This window comes from Schistocerca serialis, chromosome 7 (assembly GCF_023864345.2).
Source record: "Schistocerca serialis cubense isolate TAMUIC-IGC-003099 chromosome 7, iqSchSeri2.2, whole genome shotgun sequence".
Taxonomy (NCBI): Eukaryota; Metazoa; Arthropoda; class Insecta; order Orthoptera; family Acrididae; genus Schistocerca; species Schistocerca serialis.
In genome coordinates, this window is record NC_064644.1 from 402,936,995 (window position 1) to 402,954,821 (window position 17,827).

Genomic DNA, 17,827 nt, shown 5'->3' on the forward strand with positions numbered 1-17,827 from the left:
ATGTTGTATTACTAATAAGATGCACGCGTCAATCGACTCTGCTTAGAGATTAATCAGTGGAGTAGGAGGAGTTGACCACCAATAAATCCTTCAGACTCCTGTCAAGCAGAACTTTATTATTAGTTAAACATTTCGTGGCTGCTGGCATGCTATTGAAAAGGTGTATTGCTGAACAGTGGACACTTTTCTAAACCACAGTTCGGGACTTTAAATTTTTGTGAAGGTTATTCTTATTTCTAGTATTGATATCATGAACTGAGCTGTTGATTTAAAAAAAAAAGATATATTTTTAATGACAAATTGTAATAATGAACAAATTTATTTGAAAGCAGTAGTTAGTATTGCAAGTTCCTTAAAGAGCCCTGTGCCGGACGTTCTTGAGGTCATGCCACAAATAATTACTGTTGTATGATTTCAGTTCGAAAGACTTTAGTATGGTTCGATCAGTTACTCCAGAAAATAGACCCGTATGACACTATGGGATGAAGGTAAGCGTATCAGGCTGTTTTTTTTCATATTCCCGCAGTAAATAGCGATTTACTTAGGTACTTCGGCAGATCTGTGGTATACTCTTCGCAGTTAAATTTGTCATTCTGTAATCACAAGAGCCGGTCGCTGTGGACGAGCTGTTCTAGGCGCTTTGGTCCGCAACCGCTCTGCTGCTACTGTCCCAGGTTCTAATCCTGTCTCGGATGTGTGTTAGGTTAGTTAGATTTAAGTAGTTCTAAGTCTAGGGGACTGCAGAACTCAGATGTTAAGTCACATAGTGCTCAGAGCCATTTGAACCGTTTTTGTAATCCCAAGAACGTAACGCTGTCATCTTCCTCTATCTGCTTGTCATATTTTAGGTATATACTGACTAGTATTGCCAACGGCCTTGTCGCAGTGGTAACACCGGTTCCCGTCGCTGTCGGGCTAGGCTAGCACTTGGATGGGTGACCATCCGGTCTCCCGAGCGCTGCTGGCAAGCGGGGTGCGTTCAGCCCTTGTGAGGCAAGCTGAGCAGCTATTTGATTGAGAAGTAGCGGCCCCGCCCTAGGAAACTGACATACTGCCGCGAGAGCGGTGTGCTGGCCACATGCTCCTCCATATCCGCATCCGGTGACGCCTGTGGAATGAGGATGACACGGCAGCCGGTCCGTACCTCTGGGTCCGCTAGGGCCTGTGAACAGAGATTACGTTTTACTGGATAGTATTACTTCATTTCGCTACAGTCTTCTGGCGTTGTTATCTCCCTCTACACAAGAGCATCGTCATCGAATATACTTATAGAACATCAGTTAGTAGTACCAAAAGTACCCTTCTGCACACACCCTCAGATGGTTTGTGAAGTACTGATGGAGATGTCGATGGATGTGTCTTGGACCAAGTTCTGATCAATGTCCGTGAACTATGTGCATTGATGACCGACAATGAATTAGAATGCCTCCCCAAAGCTTTCGGTGTCTTACCGAATCATTGTCGCATCGTGTGAACCCCATGACCAGGGGGAATGTATGAGCTGCATCTAAATCTACATCTGTACTCCAAGAGACACCTTACACTGTGTTACGGAGGGTAGTTTATGTACCAGTTAGCTGTAGGTTACTAGTCAGCTATCTATAACTCACTTGCTTATAAGTGCTCATCGCTATGAGGCACCAATGAAGACATCTTTAATGCTGTGGAAACAGTATTTCGTTCCATATAAAGTCTGTAGTTGGCGGCACAACCCAACCTAATGGGCAGCAGCCATACTCTTTGTGTACGTAACATGTGAAAACTCGTTTTGCAGCCTGTTAAAGGGTCGAACAGAGCATTGATGACAGATGTGGATAAGTCAAACCACGTTGCTTAATGCTCCACCAGAAGTAATTGCAGCGTCTTACGAGTAGTGGTGTGTGCCAGTCTACTCGTCATCAGCTGTTTCCAGTGTGTGGGAGATCTGGAGAATGTGTTGACAAGGACAAGAGTAGAACACAGTCTACATCGAAGTAGGTCAGGCTAGCTCAAGCAGGTAGTTTGATGTCTCGCGTTATATTACGAAGAACACGAAGTTAGGGCAGAGCTCCCGGCATTAAAACGTCAGAAACGTGACGTTAGTTGTCAAAATCAACGGGTATGTGAAGTAGAATACATCTTGTTATCAACCGGAGAGCATCTCTCGAGTGATGGACCCATATGACCATCACGAACACAATCAGGCCACGTTTTCTCTCCTAGGAGCTTCCACATGTAGATACGTCCATTGTAATACTGTACACTACTGCCTGACCCGCCTGGAAAGGTGTCGTGGTGCCACTCCTGCTTCCAGTATTTGGCGAGTTTCTCTGTGCGACCGGGTCAAGGGGCGCCGTACTGACGGTCCTTTCTGCCCCAGACGCTTTGTGCATGCATGCGGATACCTAGCTTGCTGCAGACAAGCCTAGTTCATATTACAAGGCACGTTACATGGCTTCACGATCCTGCACGACCAAGTTAAAAATATGTTAGCCCTTTCGGGTGCTAGTCGTGTAGGGCCACTGAGACTCTCCACTGTGTTGAGCTTTCTCAGGACCCCGAGCAACGCGAGCAGCAACATCGAGGATCTATGAACCACAGTCCCGAGAGGTCAGGTTTCTGTCGCTGGCAAATCACTTGTTGTAATTTCTCCTTCTTACAAAAGTATGCTGTGGCCGAGCGGTTCTAGGAGCTTCAGTCCGGAACCGCGCTACTGCTACGGTCGCAGGTTGAATCTTGCCTCGGGCATGAATGTGTGTGATGTCCTTAAGTTAGTTATGTTTAAGTAGTTCTAAGTCTACTGAACTGATGACCTCAGATGTTAAGTACCATAGTGTTTAGAGCTATTTGAACCATTTGAACGAAAGTAATAACAAGATCTCACGAACAACCTGGAATGAGATGCAATTGCTCAAGGATAAACAGGTTGCATAATCTTTCATTATAAATACTGAATGTAGATGAGTTTTGTCCTATGTATTTTGTGCGATTGCGCAGAAAAACTAACGATTTTTGTATCAAATTATATAGTTCTCTTCACGTCAATTCGATGTCTGTTACATATCGCTATCATGGTGCTGCAGGTTCAATGACTGTAACCTCCCCACTGCAATTTTTTATAAGAAAGAAAATACAGCAATACTTAATAGAAATGGGGGCCAAGTGTAACCTCCCTACAAAAATTTTAAAAGAAAATAACGATACTAATTAGAAATGCTGATGGACATGGCTCTATGCGTAACCTGCCTACAATCAAATGTACTGACAATGGCAACAAATGTGAAATTCGCAATCTGACTCAATTATAAATCCTTCAAAAAATTAAAGTCCATTCAGTGACAAGAAAATTCAATTAAACCGAAATATCGGTTTTTTGGCCCTGTATAAAACAATCACAATTAAAGTCTTACCTCAGAATACATGGATGTCACATATCTGCTCTTGTTGTTGCGCACCGCTTGGAGGAACTGCATTGCAAATAATAATATTCTCCTTTTTTTTGTAATTCTAGTGAAATTTTTCTTCAAAAGGAAGTGGAATGAAATGGGAAGTGCAACGAGATCTTTAGTTCAAAAAAAAATTAAACTTTTGAGAAAATGCTTTTGAAATAAAAAATTATTATTGGGAGACTTGTTGGAGAATAATTACAATAAATAAAATTTTTCATTATCTAATGATTATATTAATTAACAGTATACCTTATTCCTCATCTTGACCATTGTTGCCGACCGCCTACATCACACAACCGCACTGGGCTGCTACTACTGACCGACCGCTCTGCATGACGACTACAGACTGAGTACCGCTCCCAACTAGACAGAGCTACAGACTCGCAACGACTGACTGACTGCTACTCTGCATAGCGACAACTAACTCGCAAAAGACTACTACTGACTGAGAACCGCTCGCAACACTCGCGCGGTCAAGCGCATACTCTCTGGTCACAGATGCTACAATGCCTCGCCATCGCTGCTGCGTTACATACGTGTTTCATAACCCTCCACTCGGGGGGCAAAAATTTGGCAGCGATGGTGAGTCATTTGGACTTGCCAAGCGCGGCAAAATTTTTCTTTAATTAACAAAATCCTACAACTTACAGAATATTTAAATGTTGTGCACACGCACTAAGTACAAAATATATCAGACAAGGACAAAATGTGAATACTAAACATAGTAGCAAATCAGAAAAAAGTATATACAAACTTTTTGACAGATAAAGTGCACAGGCACTGAAAAAATTCTTTAGCATATGCAGAACAAATAAACAGACTGGCAAGAATAATTAGATGTAGTACATAAAGTAAATGTTGTGCACACGCACTAAGTACAAAATATATCAGACAAAGACAAAATGTGAGTACAAAACATAGTAGCAAATCAGAAAAGTATATACAAATTATTTGACAGATAACAAAGTGCACAGGCACTGAAAAAATTCTTTAGCATACTCAGAACAAATAAACAGACTGGCAAAAAATATTATGTTGACAAGTGTACATGCACTGAAAAATGTCTTTAGCATTTTCACAACAAATAAACATAATGGCAAACATCATGTCGACCAGTGACATAAGTGTACTCACACTGGAGTTTAGCGAATCGAAAAATGTATAACCTATGAACATAAATGATGTTACCAAAAAAAAATTTTTTTTTTTTTTTTTTTTTTTTTATGTGACAAGAATCAGGATAGGAAAGGGAAGGATTGCATCATGGTTGTAGCACTTTAGATTGCACACAGCTGCTCTGAAAGTCCATATCTTTCCACAGAAGTACAACACCAAGCGACACAACTTGAAGTTCTTTTCCCATCAGAATTTATCAGTGTTGCCAAGACACTGAACTGTCGTAGTAATGTTCCATGTTTTCATTTTGGCAGTACATTAGGTACACCAAACAGTGGGACCATAATAATGTCTTCATCGCTCATGGTGGTGGACAGCATGTCGTGTCAACACCACACTCTTACAAGGCACACCAACGTAGAATTAGTGCAAAACCAAATATAGTGCTCCATGATCACTGGGATAAACAGGACAAATGGACATTGCAGTAATTCAGGGTAGTCAGCTTATGAGGTGAAGGACATCAAGTCACATAATATTGACAATTACAGTCTTCATTGATAGTTCGTGGCATTCATAGCCCAGTTATTGAACATTTCTGTACCAAGTATGTAGTATTACAGAAAAATGTTCATTAATTGTTTTACACAGAATCAGTAGCCTTCTTTTCCTGGTTACAAAGCATTATGAAATAATCGCATTCTTTTCAGTTACAGAGTATAATCAAGAATCATTAACCTTCTCCTAATTACAGTTAATTAATCCTTTGTCATTAATTAATCATTTGTCTAATTACAGTTAATTAATCATTTGTATAATTACAGTTAATTAATCATTTGTCGTTAATTAATCATTTGTCTAATTACAGTTAATTAATCATTTGTCGTTAATTAATCATTTGTTTAATTACAGTTAATTAATTAATCATTTGTCATTTCAATATAGTAACAATTATTAGCCTTAATTAATTACAAAGCATTATTAAACAGTACCATAGTTAATTAATTATGTGTCATTCCAATCTATTAAGAATCATTAGTCTTTTCCTAATTACAAAGCATTATGAAACAGTCACATTCATTTCCAACAACAAAGTATGAACATCGAAAACAAGAGTTAATTAATGGCATAATTAATAACAATTCGTGGAGTGACATTAATTATTGGCACTCAGTGGCCATCAAGTATTGAATAGAATAAAACATAGTTCATCATTCAGTATTATTCAGATCATTACAAAGTCATTATTAAAAATCAGTTAATTACAGTCAAATCATTAGTAATCACGGGCATTACAATAAACAGTGGCAGTTATTAGCTAGTGACAAAGCATTATTTTGAATATAGTCTCATTAAGAGGTCATTAATCAAGTGACATGCTATTCAGAGTTGATCAGTATTATTCAGAATTACCATAAACTAGTGACATTATGTGGGACTGGTAATAATTTTAATTTTTTTTTTTTTTTTTTTTTTTTTTTTTTTTTTTGGTAGCAATGCATTGCGTTGGGATCGATAATTAATTGCTGAAACATAACATTATTTGCTTTTGACCTATTGCTGCAAATGAGGATAGGTAACGTCATTCGTCATGAGTCAGCTGTAGCAAGATTATGTAACAAGGCAGTACATGTGATCACATTTATAAATGATAAACACAAATGGGTAAAAAATATAAAAATGCAAGTACTAGAACAGGTATAATAAGTAACAGGTTTAGTAAGTATCATGAAAAGCTTCTCCTGGAAAAAATACAAAAACTGATTATTGACCTGAAAGAAGAAACGCACACTATGCTGAAAAGAAGTGAACTTCGAATTAACAAGTAGTGAAATGTGTATAAAATGTGTTCCATAGCTGTCCTTTCCAAAACTTTCAGTCATCCTACTATGCAATGTAACACCTGCTGTCAAAGCAAACTGCAACAAATACTTAAATAACTACGTAGCATAAATACATAACTTCAACACTATCCTCATCTGTAAAGAAAACTTCATTATCCATATCCTCATAACTTCATTATCATCATCACCTGTAAAGAAAAACTTCATTATTCATAATACCATTTCCTTCATCATTATTCATCAGTATTCACTATCATCTGCAAAAAAATCACTTCATTACTCATTATTCAACTATTCCTTATCTCTAGCATATTTCATCACTAAAACTAAGATGTGTAGTTCTCTCTGACAGCCTGCATCAATCACCTTGTATTCTGAAAGAAAAAATTAGTTAAGACTGCTATTCTATGATGAGTATAGTATATTCTTGTTAATGTTTGTTAATCCTGATCCATTTACTCTTCCTCATAAAGTTATTGCATCTCCTTTCGTTTATTCCGTAGGTGAAATTCCCATTTATGTTAAATTTATTTCTTAGAATCATCATTCCTTTCTGAAATTGATGAACAAAGATTAATGTCTTGCATTTAAATCCTATACCCACTAAATAATGACTGGTTTATGGTGACACAATTAACCATACAGCATAACATGACAGAAAACGTAATATGTCCAAGACATTGACAGTGTTCGGATGCGAAAAAATGTACACAGAATAATACACTGCAGTAGCAAAAAAAATGTGAAACAGTCACGATGTTGAGATGTCATAAGGCAAAAAAAATGTCAAAGTCGACTGGTGTGTGTTATATCTTAACTATTTCATAGTGCATACAAACAAAACTGGAGTACAGTCATATACACAAAAAAATGAAAAATGTGCACGGTCTGATGTGTAACGACAAGAAAAGCGACCTGCTAACCTTACCTTGCCGGGCACTTGCCAAGAAAAAAAATACGATAATCATCAATAATTAGTCAGGTGAATTAATTGCATTAGTAAATGGCATCATAGTGTGTTGAATCATACAGTGGTTTCACTCAATAAACGGTTTAATGTTTGAGATATGGTGATTGCCTTTCGATTTTCTGGTTCTCAAAGTTTCGACGTGTACAACATTGGGGTGAGGGATGCTGCGAATCCGATACGGACCTGCGTATAGAAGTTCAAATTTACTGCACTTACCTTTTAATTTGCTGGATAAATAGTGTGTACGCACTAATATCTTCTGTCCAACGTGAAAGTCGCGGCGTGTACAAACCTGTTTTTGCTGTCTTCTCCGGCGCTCTGCGGCACGTTTGATGTTGTTCAGCGCAATGTCAATTATTTCGTGGTGTCGTAGGCGACGATTTTTGGGGAATTCTATTAATTCTTTAATTTTGTTCGGTGGTTCAACGTTTTTCAGTATAACAGTCGGAGATAGCATAGTGGATTCATTTGGAATGGAATTAATTACATCTTGGAATGAGAGTATGTGTGTATCCCAATCAATATGTCTTTTGTGGCAGTATATTCTGCACAGCTTACCAATTTCCTTCATTAATCTTTCACAGGGGTTCGAAGAAGCGTGGTACTTGGATATATAAATCGGAGAAATGTTTCTAGCTCGTAACATGCGTGTCCATACACTACTACGAAATTGAGATCCATTATCAGAAATTACTTTCATTACATGCCCTACATGAAATAGAAAATGTTTTACAAATGCTTTCGAAACAGTTTTAGCAGTAGCTTTGCGTAACGGAGTGAAAGTAACAAATTTTGAAGTGAGCTCAACAGCGACAAAAATGTAGCAAAAACCTCTGTTAGTTCTCGGAATCGGACCAAAAATATCTACTGCGGCCATGTGTCTTAATTTCACAGGTATAATGGGATATAAAGGAGGAATATGTGAAGTGGTGTCTGATTTAGCTTTCTGGCAAATTTTACAAGACGCTAAAACTCGTCGTATACGTTTTTCCATGTTGGTAAAATAACAGTTCTGTCTCAGTATAAGAAAACATTTTCGTGCTCCGTAATGTGCGTAACTTAAATGAGTGTACCAAATTAGTTTGTTAACCAGTTCGTCAGGAATGCATAATAACCAAATGTTGCTGTCAGGATGAGAGCGGCGAAACAGAATGTCATTGCGTACAGTGTAGTGGTTCCTAATCGTAACATTATTCTTATCTAGCCAAAGCTGTTTAATTTCTTTCCACACATTGTCTTTATTTTGCTCCTTTGCTATGTCCTGTAATGACGATGAAATAAAGTTTTCAAATGCAACTTGCTGAATGTACATGACACTGAAATTTGTTTTGCAGAAGTTGGTTGCTACGTCTTGCTGATTGTTGCCGAGAGAACGCGATAGTGCGTCTGCTATAACATTTTGTGTACCGGGAATGTGAACAATCGTAAAATTAAATTCCTGTAAATATAGTTTCCATCTGCTTAACCTGTCGTGAGTAAATTTAGCCGAGAGTAAAAATTGTATCGCTCTGTGGTCTGTGTAAACTGTGGTATGTCTGCCGTAAAGAAAGTGCCGAAATCTCGTAAAAGCCCATACAACACATAATGTTTCAAGTTCTGTAACAGAATAATTTCGCTCAGCAGGTGACAAAATGCGACTTGCAAATGCGATGTTTTTGATTACTATTGAACCATCTTCTTCAATTTCCTGGAAAATATGTACGCCTAAAGCGGTGTTAGAACTGTCGGTGGCAATGGAAAAATTTCTAGTAAGATCTGGGTGCGATAACAGTGGAGCATTCAACAGAGCATGTTTCAAATAACATTCTCGTGAGCAAAATTCTGCTTGTCAAAAGTAATGTTTGCGTTACTGTAGTATGCAATCTGTGCTGTATCTGGTTAAATTCTATCGTACGTGTTATTATTTACGGGAGAATGTTGTGGCATATCCACTGTATGAACTGTTCTGTTATTTCATACTGACGTGTTACGCTATGGATGACACCTATTGTCTGGATCATTCATGATAATGTGTTGTTGCTAATGTTCTTGCTGCTGAAAAGATCGACTGTTATTAAATGTACGCTGAAAATTGTGCTCATCATTTTTACGTCTGTCATGATAGTAATTTCTATACGGCGCATAGCGATGCGAGTTGAAATAGTGTGTTGTCTGTACGTAGTTATTTCTTTGCTTCCATGCGTTACTATTTGTTGGAGCTGAGACTATACATGCACGCGGCGAAACATTAAAGTTTGGTTGACCTTGTAGACTGCATTGTTGGTTAGGTATGCTAAGCGGCTTACTTTCATGCTGTTGTGGTGAAAAGGTCTATTGTTACCAAAAAATGCGTTTGCTGTTAATTTTACTCATACTGATGATTACGATTTTATCTGTAATTAAAATTACGCTGGTTCTGGAGTGCCTACTGAAAATTGTCACATTCGGTAAAATATTTGTCACATCCAGTTTTCATTACTCGTTTCTTAATACTAGGTAGAGCAATAGTTAAAGAGCAGTTTGGATAGATATAAAGGATAGTAGAAGAAAAGGCAGCAGTGCAGAAAACTAAAGATGAAACAGCACTACTACAGCTCGGGGCCCTATGCTCGCTACGGCACATATTCATTAAAGCGTAATGAATCCCCTGAGGTCCATTACGCACTGCAAATAAATTTTAGCTTTTGTGTTACAGGCAATAGCGGTAAAATTTCAAAGGCAAATTGTTGTATTCGTGCTAATTCAAATTTCTTCATTACAGGCAATGCTGTTGTAAATACAAAAATAAATTGTCGCATCTGGTTCAAAGCTAGTTTCTCCATTACCGATAATAGCGGTGAATGTACAAAGATAAATTGTCGTATACAGTGCAAATCGTGTATCTGTGTTCTGTCATTATTAAATTCTTTAGATTTTCTTACAAATGCAAATTGCTCGAAATCTACGTTCTCGTCACTTAGTTTGATAATACGTTCAGGTTTGTGTGAAAGTCTGTTTGTCTGTGTCATTTCGGATTTCAAGTTGCGTAGCTTTTCATATTTTAAGTCGCGTGGCTTTTCGGATTTTACTTCGCGTAGTCTCTGTAAATTATTCACATTATACACGCTGCGTGTGTCAGACTCATGTTCAAAAAGTGGCGTCTGTTGTGGCATGTTATTAACTGAAATGTTTTTCATCTCTGTTACTTCTTGTTGTAAATTTGATAACTTCCTACGTAACGTGTTGTTAGATGAATCGATTTCATTAATTGTCAGCTGTAAATTTTGAAATTCAGGTGTTTGGATAAAAGAAACCGGTGCAGTATCGTCTGATTTATTGTCATTAGTATTTTCGATAACATCAATACGACTGGCAAATTCATCACATTTTTCAGTCAGTATTTTAACCTGATCATCGGTTTTAGAATCAGACGCATTAATCTGTTTTTGCAACTTGCGCGTAGTTTCGCTCAGTTTTTTAACATCAGCTTTGATAACATCACAATCCTGTGTTAGATCTAGTTGTTCGAATCTATCTGTCACTGTTTGAATACTTACTGTGTGTGTATCCGTTTTTGCTTTAAGATCAGAAATTTCATCCCGTAATTCCGCGTTCAATTGTTCTATGGTATTAATTTTGTCGGACACTGTAGTAATATTATTGTCTACATACGTCTTCGCTTTCGCGAATATTTTACGTTTGTCCTCTTGTCTTTGTGCAGTGATTGTTTCCATGACTTGTCGTTTTACTTTGTTTTGATCCTGAATAAATCTGCGGAAACGCGTATCACTGTTCTGTATGTGCTGATTAAAGCGCTCGTTAATCTGAGTGTTCTGCTGTTCGAATTTCGCGTCTATCTTTGCGTCCATAGTGCGCGAAAGTTCTACCGTCATTGCTCTAAACTCGTCCCGTAATTGTGTAGCTTTTTCAGAGCACTGTTTGGCGACTCCGCTAATTTCGTCTCTGAGTGTATCTGTTGCGGCTGTCTGCATTTCCCTTAATTCTTGCGCAACAGTCTTAATTTCTTCGCTATTTTTTTGAGAACAAGCCTCAATTTCCACGCGCAACTGTTCCTTAGTGTCATGGCACTGCGCGGCAACGTCTCTAATTTGCTCACTAAGCTGTCTGTTCTGTTCCCTAAGTTGTTTGAAATTTTCATCATTATTGTCAAGTTTTTCATTTAAGTGTTTGTTATCTTCCCTAAGTTGTTTGACCTGTTCATTGAGTTGTTGTTTGAGATTTTCGTTATCTTGTTTGTTATCTTCCCTTTGTTTGTCTAATTTTTCGTTCTGTTGTTTGAAATTGTTGTCTATTTTCTCACTTTGCCTTTTATTCTGTTCTATCAATATTGCCATAAGTTGCTCCAAGGTGACATTACCTACTCTATTCTCAGTACTGTTTGATGGTGGATCTGGAATTGTTTCACTTTCTGTAACCATTTGGTCATTCTGAAATTTACAAAAAGGTTTGTCAGTCAAATGTATACTATCAGTCATTGTTTCGGAATTAAATACATCTGTCCTACTTTGTGTGATCTGTTCATTTTCATTAGACAGATTTGACTGTACATTACTTGAATTTTCCAAATCGGGTGTGTTAAGCTCTACAGCGCTCATTACCATAGAGCATTCTGCGTCATCAATTGTCGTCAAGTTAACAGACGAGACAATTGAGTTCGTTTGTTCATCATTAAGGTGAAAGTCATCATTAGTGGTTGGAATGCACTGATTGTTAGTGAACGCAGGATTGTCATCATTACGTTGCGTATCACAATTACTATCGGTCACGTTGTTTAAGTCGGTAATTTCATTCACAATACTTCGCGATACACTATTCACAGTCTTTCGCGGCATTTTTACAATAGTCAAAATTTTTCACAAAGCAAATAAGCACAAAGCAAAAGCAACACACAAATACAACAAAGCAGCAAATTGCCGTTGACCTGTAGAAAGAAAGTCACAATATTATTAAAAGCGTTGCGCCAAATCCTAATTATCTAAGCAAATAAGAGCAGATATCTGACTGTCGCTCAAAAGACTCTCAACGAAATACGATCCTGGACTGGGTGTCGCCAAGTGTAACCTCCCCACAAAATTTTTATAAGAAATGTAATGGGAATATTATATAGAAATGGGAGCCGAGTGTAACCTCCCTACAAAAATTTTAAAAGAAAATAACGATACTAATTAGAAATGCTGATGGACATGGCTCTATGCGTAACCTGCCTACAATCAAATGTACTGACAATGGCAACAAATGTGAAATTCGCAATCTGACTCAATTATAAATCCTTCAAAAAATTAAAGTCCATTCAGTGACAAGAAAATTCAATTAAACCGAAATATCGGTTTTTTGGCCCTGTATAAAACAATCACAATTAAAGTCTTACCTCAGAATACATGGATGTCACATATCTGCTCTTGTTGTTGCGCACCGCTTGGAGGAACTGCATTGCAAATAATAATATTCTCCTTTTTTTTGTAATTCTAGTGAAATTTTTCTTCAAAAGGAAGTGGAATGAAATGGGAAGTGCAACGAGATCTTTAGTTCAAAAAAAAATTAAACTTTTGAGAAAATGCTTTTGAAATAAAAAATTATTATTGGGAGACTTGTTGGAGAATAATTACAATAAATAAAATTTTTCATTATCTAATGATTATATTAATTAACAGTATACCTTATTCCTCATCTTGACCATTGTTGCCGACCGCCTACATCACACAACCGCACTGGGCTGCTACTACTGACCGACCGCTCTGCATGACGACTACAGACTGAGTACCGCTCCCAACTAGACAGAGCTACAGACTCGCAACGACTGACTGACTGCTACTCTGCATAGCGACAACTAACTCGCAAAAGACTACTACTGACTGAGAACCGCTCGCAACACTCGCGCGGTCAAGCGCATACTCTCTGGTCACAGATGCTACAATGCCTCGCCATCGCTGCTGCGTTACATACGTGTTTCATGACTAATAGCGTAAACATGTAGTTAACACATTTTTATGCGAATTATAGACACCTTAAGTATAATTCTTTCATGAGAAACCCTCAGCAACGTCTTTTATATTTTTCACTAGCTGTACCCGGCTACACTTTGCTGTGGCTCAAACTTCTTAATTGGAAAAGAAAGAAAAGAGGAAGCACACGCTTATAATGTGTATGGGAAATGGATGTACGTCCTAATCTTCTTCTCTGTACACCTCCTCCTCCTCCTCCTCCTCCTCCTTCTCCTCCTCCTCCTCCCTCTCTGTCTGTCGATTACCTCTTCACCCTCTGTCAATCTGCTCCTCCCCCCTCCTCTATCCCTCTATCCCCTCGTGCTCCGTCAGTCACCCCCTCCACCCCCTTCTGCCCATTACGTCTTACCAGTTTCTCTGTCAATTTGGTCTCCTCCCCTCTCTCTCCAGCTCCAACTGTCCCTTCTATCTCTCCATCGCCTCCTTCCCGTTTTCTATGTCCATTTCCTCCCACCCCTCTGTCCATCTCCTTTCCCGTCTCCTTCTGCCTGACCTTCAGTCTCGTTTATTGTTATTGCAAATTCGTATTCTGTAGAAGTATTATTACAATCATAAGCCAACAAGCCATAAACACAACTTCTATGGTCCCTGAGAACGTTTTACTTAGTCTCCTTTTGAAACGTTTCCTTATAATGAAATTTATATAAACTTACGTAATATATATATATATATATATATATATATATATATATATATATATATATATATATATATATATATATATATTAAGAAATATAGGCAAACAAAAACTCCGTCGTATACCAATGGAATGTCGTGACAAAATTTCAAGGCAATGCGACAAAAACTTTCAGAGGTACACTATTTTGAAAAAAGGATAGTGATTTATTATTTTTTATTTTAATTTTCTACTTTTATTGATTTATTTATTTTTCACCAAGACGAATGCAATTGGAACGGAATCTGATTTTCCTCTTTATCTTCATTTTTACAGATTGCTCCGCTATCCGTGTTTCTGAAGACGGACAAGATCTGTGATGCACTCTTCACGAACTGTTACTGACCCCAGAATTTGGAAGCCCAAATGACTCTAATGGCTGTGACTGTGCGTCCGCCTTTTCTCACTGACTGCGCAGTGTGGAATCCGATTCATCAGTCCCTGACGTGCCTACAGTTAGCGCAGTATGAGGCTATAGCTGTTTTCATGTGAAGAAGATGAAAGTTATCATTCCATCGGGTTGATTATACGAGTCGCAAAGAAAGATGTAGTTCCTGCGAAATTACCCTATGTCTTCGTATGAGAGTTTTGAGAAAAGTTGAAACAGTGCTGAACTGTACGATAACTTAGTCTCATTTTACTCCCCAGTTGGTCGGCTCGATCGCTACGTAGCGTATACAGGACTGAACGTGGTAGTGGAAATATTGACGCATTAGTTTTAAAGATAACGGTGGATTGGGATGGTGCAGCAATCAGTACTAATCGGAAATACGATTATGCATTATTCGTAAAGGTACAGATGTGGACAGGGAAGACTCTGGTCAGTCAGTAGATAAAATTTTGGGAAACTGTCTGCGAAGAGAGCTCGCCAAGCCATCGAAATCTGGAATCTGAAGAAAAGGTGAAAAATCGGACCAGTATGATGTTTCCGTTCTAAGATCGACAGGCATAATGTGAGATAAACAAAGACTACATGAAATAGTGTAACGAAGAGAAGTCGATGAGATTGTCAATAAGTAGAGACTGTGGTGGATGACATAGTTCGATACGTGTTGGTTACTTCAAAATACCTTTGAGAAATAATAGCATCTTTTGAGGAAGCTGTACGTGCAGGCACGCTGTGGCAGTCCTCGTGCCATTCGTATACCTATATTATTTCGGTGGACACGTCCTCGATGAGTCAAAAGTGCTACATTTACCCACTGGACAAATGAAGTTTCTAGATTACGGAGGAAGGAATCAGGCCATAGGGAGATAATACGTAAATCGTTGGGTGTGATGTATCGAAAGGCTTGTAAAATCAGTCTCGTTTCGTGAATAAAGTGGAAGGGTGCATCCATACTGGGCGAAACAGATACTACGTGTGGAGTGGTACGTGAGGGCAGTCGGGCGTAACGCACAATAGTCGTCATGGTGAAGTACGGGCTGCCGCTGGCGGAGGCGCCGGTGCCCGACACGTCGCAGCTGCTGCAGCTGTACTTCCGCGTGTGCGGGGGCGGGCGCGCCGGCAACGCCTCGCTGGCGTCCTCGCTGCCCGCCTCGACGCTGGTGTCGCTATGCGCCGGCACCAACTCCAGCTGGGCGGCGGCCGTGCTGGGCGGCGGGCGGCGCGGCCCCGCCTCCGTGGGCGGCGTGGGCGCCTACCCGGGCGTGGACGACGCGGGCGCCGCCGACGTGTGCAACAGCATGGCGGACGTACTCGACGTGCTCTACCTCTACTACATGCCCGCCATCATCCTGGTGGGCCTGCTGGGCAACGTGCTCAGCTGCGTGGTCTTCCTCAACACGCACCTCAAGCTGCGCTCCTCGTCCTACTACCTGGCCGCGCTCGCCGTCGCCGACTGCGGCTTCCTCACCACGCTGCTGCTCGTCTGGCTCAACAGCAGCGTCGGCGTACAGGTAGGGCGGCGCCCGGCGCGCGGCGCTACACCTTGCCTGGCCTGTTACTGCCTGAGCAGAACAAGCATCGACCCAGAAATAGGGTCACACTGAAAGTTTACCGTCTTACCTCCTTGCCTAGGGACGCCAGATGAAATTTGATGTCTCAAGCCCTGAATCAAAATTGCGCAACGGATAACTGGGGAGAGGAGCTAGAGAGCGTGTCCTTTCTGTACGATACTAACAAGGGAACCTCCCTATCGCACCCCCACCCCCCCTCAGATTTAGTTATAAGTTGGCATAGTTGATAGGCCTTGAAAAACCGAACACAGATCGATCGAGAAAACAGGAAGAAGTTGTGTGGAACTATGAAAAAATAAACAAAATATACAAACTGAGTAGTCCATGCGCAAGATAGGCAACATCAAGGACAGTGTGAGCTCAGGAGCGCCGTGGTCCCGTGGTTAGCGTGACCAGCTGCGGAACGACAAGTCCTTCGTTCAAGTCTTCCCTCGAGTGAAAAGTTTAACTTTTTATTTTCAGTTTATGTGACAAACTGTTATGTTTTCATCACTTTTTTGGGAGTGATTATCACATCCACAAGAAAACGTAAATCGGGCAAGGTAGAAGAATCTTTTTACCCATTCGCCAAGTGTACTAGTTAGGTGGGTCGACAACATATTCCTGTCATGTAACGCACATGCTATCACCAGTGTCGTATAGAATATATCACACGTGTTTTCCTGTGGAGGAATCGGTTGACCTATGACCTTGCGATCAAATGTTTTCGGTTCCCATTGGAGAGGCACGTCCTTTCGCCAACTACTCGCACGGTTTTACGGTGCGGTCGCAAAACACAGACACTAAACTTATTACAGTGAACACAGACGTCAATGAACGAACGGACAGTTCATAACTTTGCGAAAATAAAGAAAGTAAAGATTGATGACAGTTGATTTCTCATTTATTTTAAACATTATCACTCGACTTTACAGCGATAGCAGCAACTGTTTCAGTTTACAAATATTACAGTTTTACAACTTATAGCTCGGGTATATTATACACTAATCTCTACGCACATTTCTACGGGTAATACGGAATTGCATTGGCCAAATGTATACCACCAAAGTCTCCCAATATTTTACATTCACTATGTGAGGAGGATAACGGGCAAACTGAGGACCAGATACTTTAACACAAGGGGTCAAATTTCCGGAATTAAACGAGCACATTCATTACCTTACACAATCCGAACCAGGAAATAAAAGAATTAGTACAAATACTCAAATACCTCTCTTCCATGCGTGGAGAAAGAGTGGCACTACTATACTGCAGTACTACTTGCCAACAAAGATTTGGCCACGCTTTACGGAAATGTGTGAGGAGGATTAGGAAAGTTCATGTGCACATTCACATCCAGGTACAAGAAGTGCATAATACACGACACACACAAATACATATTACGAAGCCTGACACATTTCTTTCCACCCGTCCACATGGGTTCTGTTGCACCCGCGGCCGGCCCCGTCGTGTAATAAAATTGGCTGCGGAGCCGCCTCTGTTTCTATTTCCCGGTGCGAGCGAGCAGCGAAACCTGCTGCTTATAGAGTGGAAACTACTGTACCGTTTCACTGGGGAAGCAGTGGAAATGCTACAGCTGTGTCATACTAACCCAAATGAATTCTATAGTCACATGTTCACGATGGATGAGTAAAGTCGAACCCCAAAACTCTTTAGGCAAAATGATACTTGCGACTGTTTGACTGCCGTAGTTCGGTGGTAACACATTATGCTCGTGGAGGTCGAACCTTCACAGAAGCATTCTACCGAAATATCGTGAAGAGGATGCGGTAGTTTGTCAAGACAAAATGTCACAGCAAATTGCCTATGGGTGTGGTGTTACTCCCCAACAGATTTCTCATTCTACACACCAG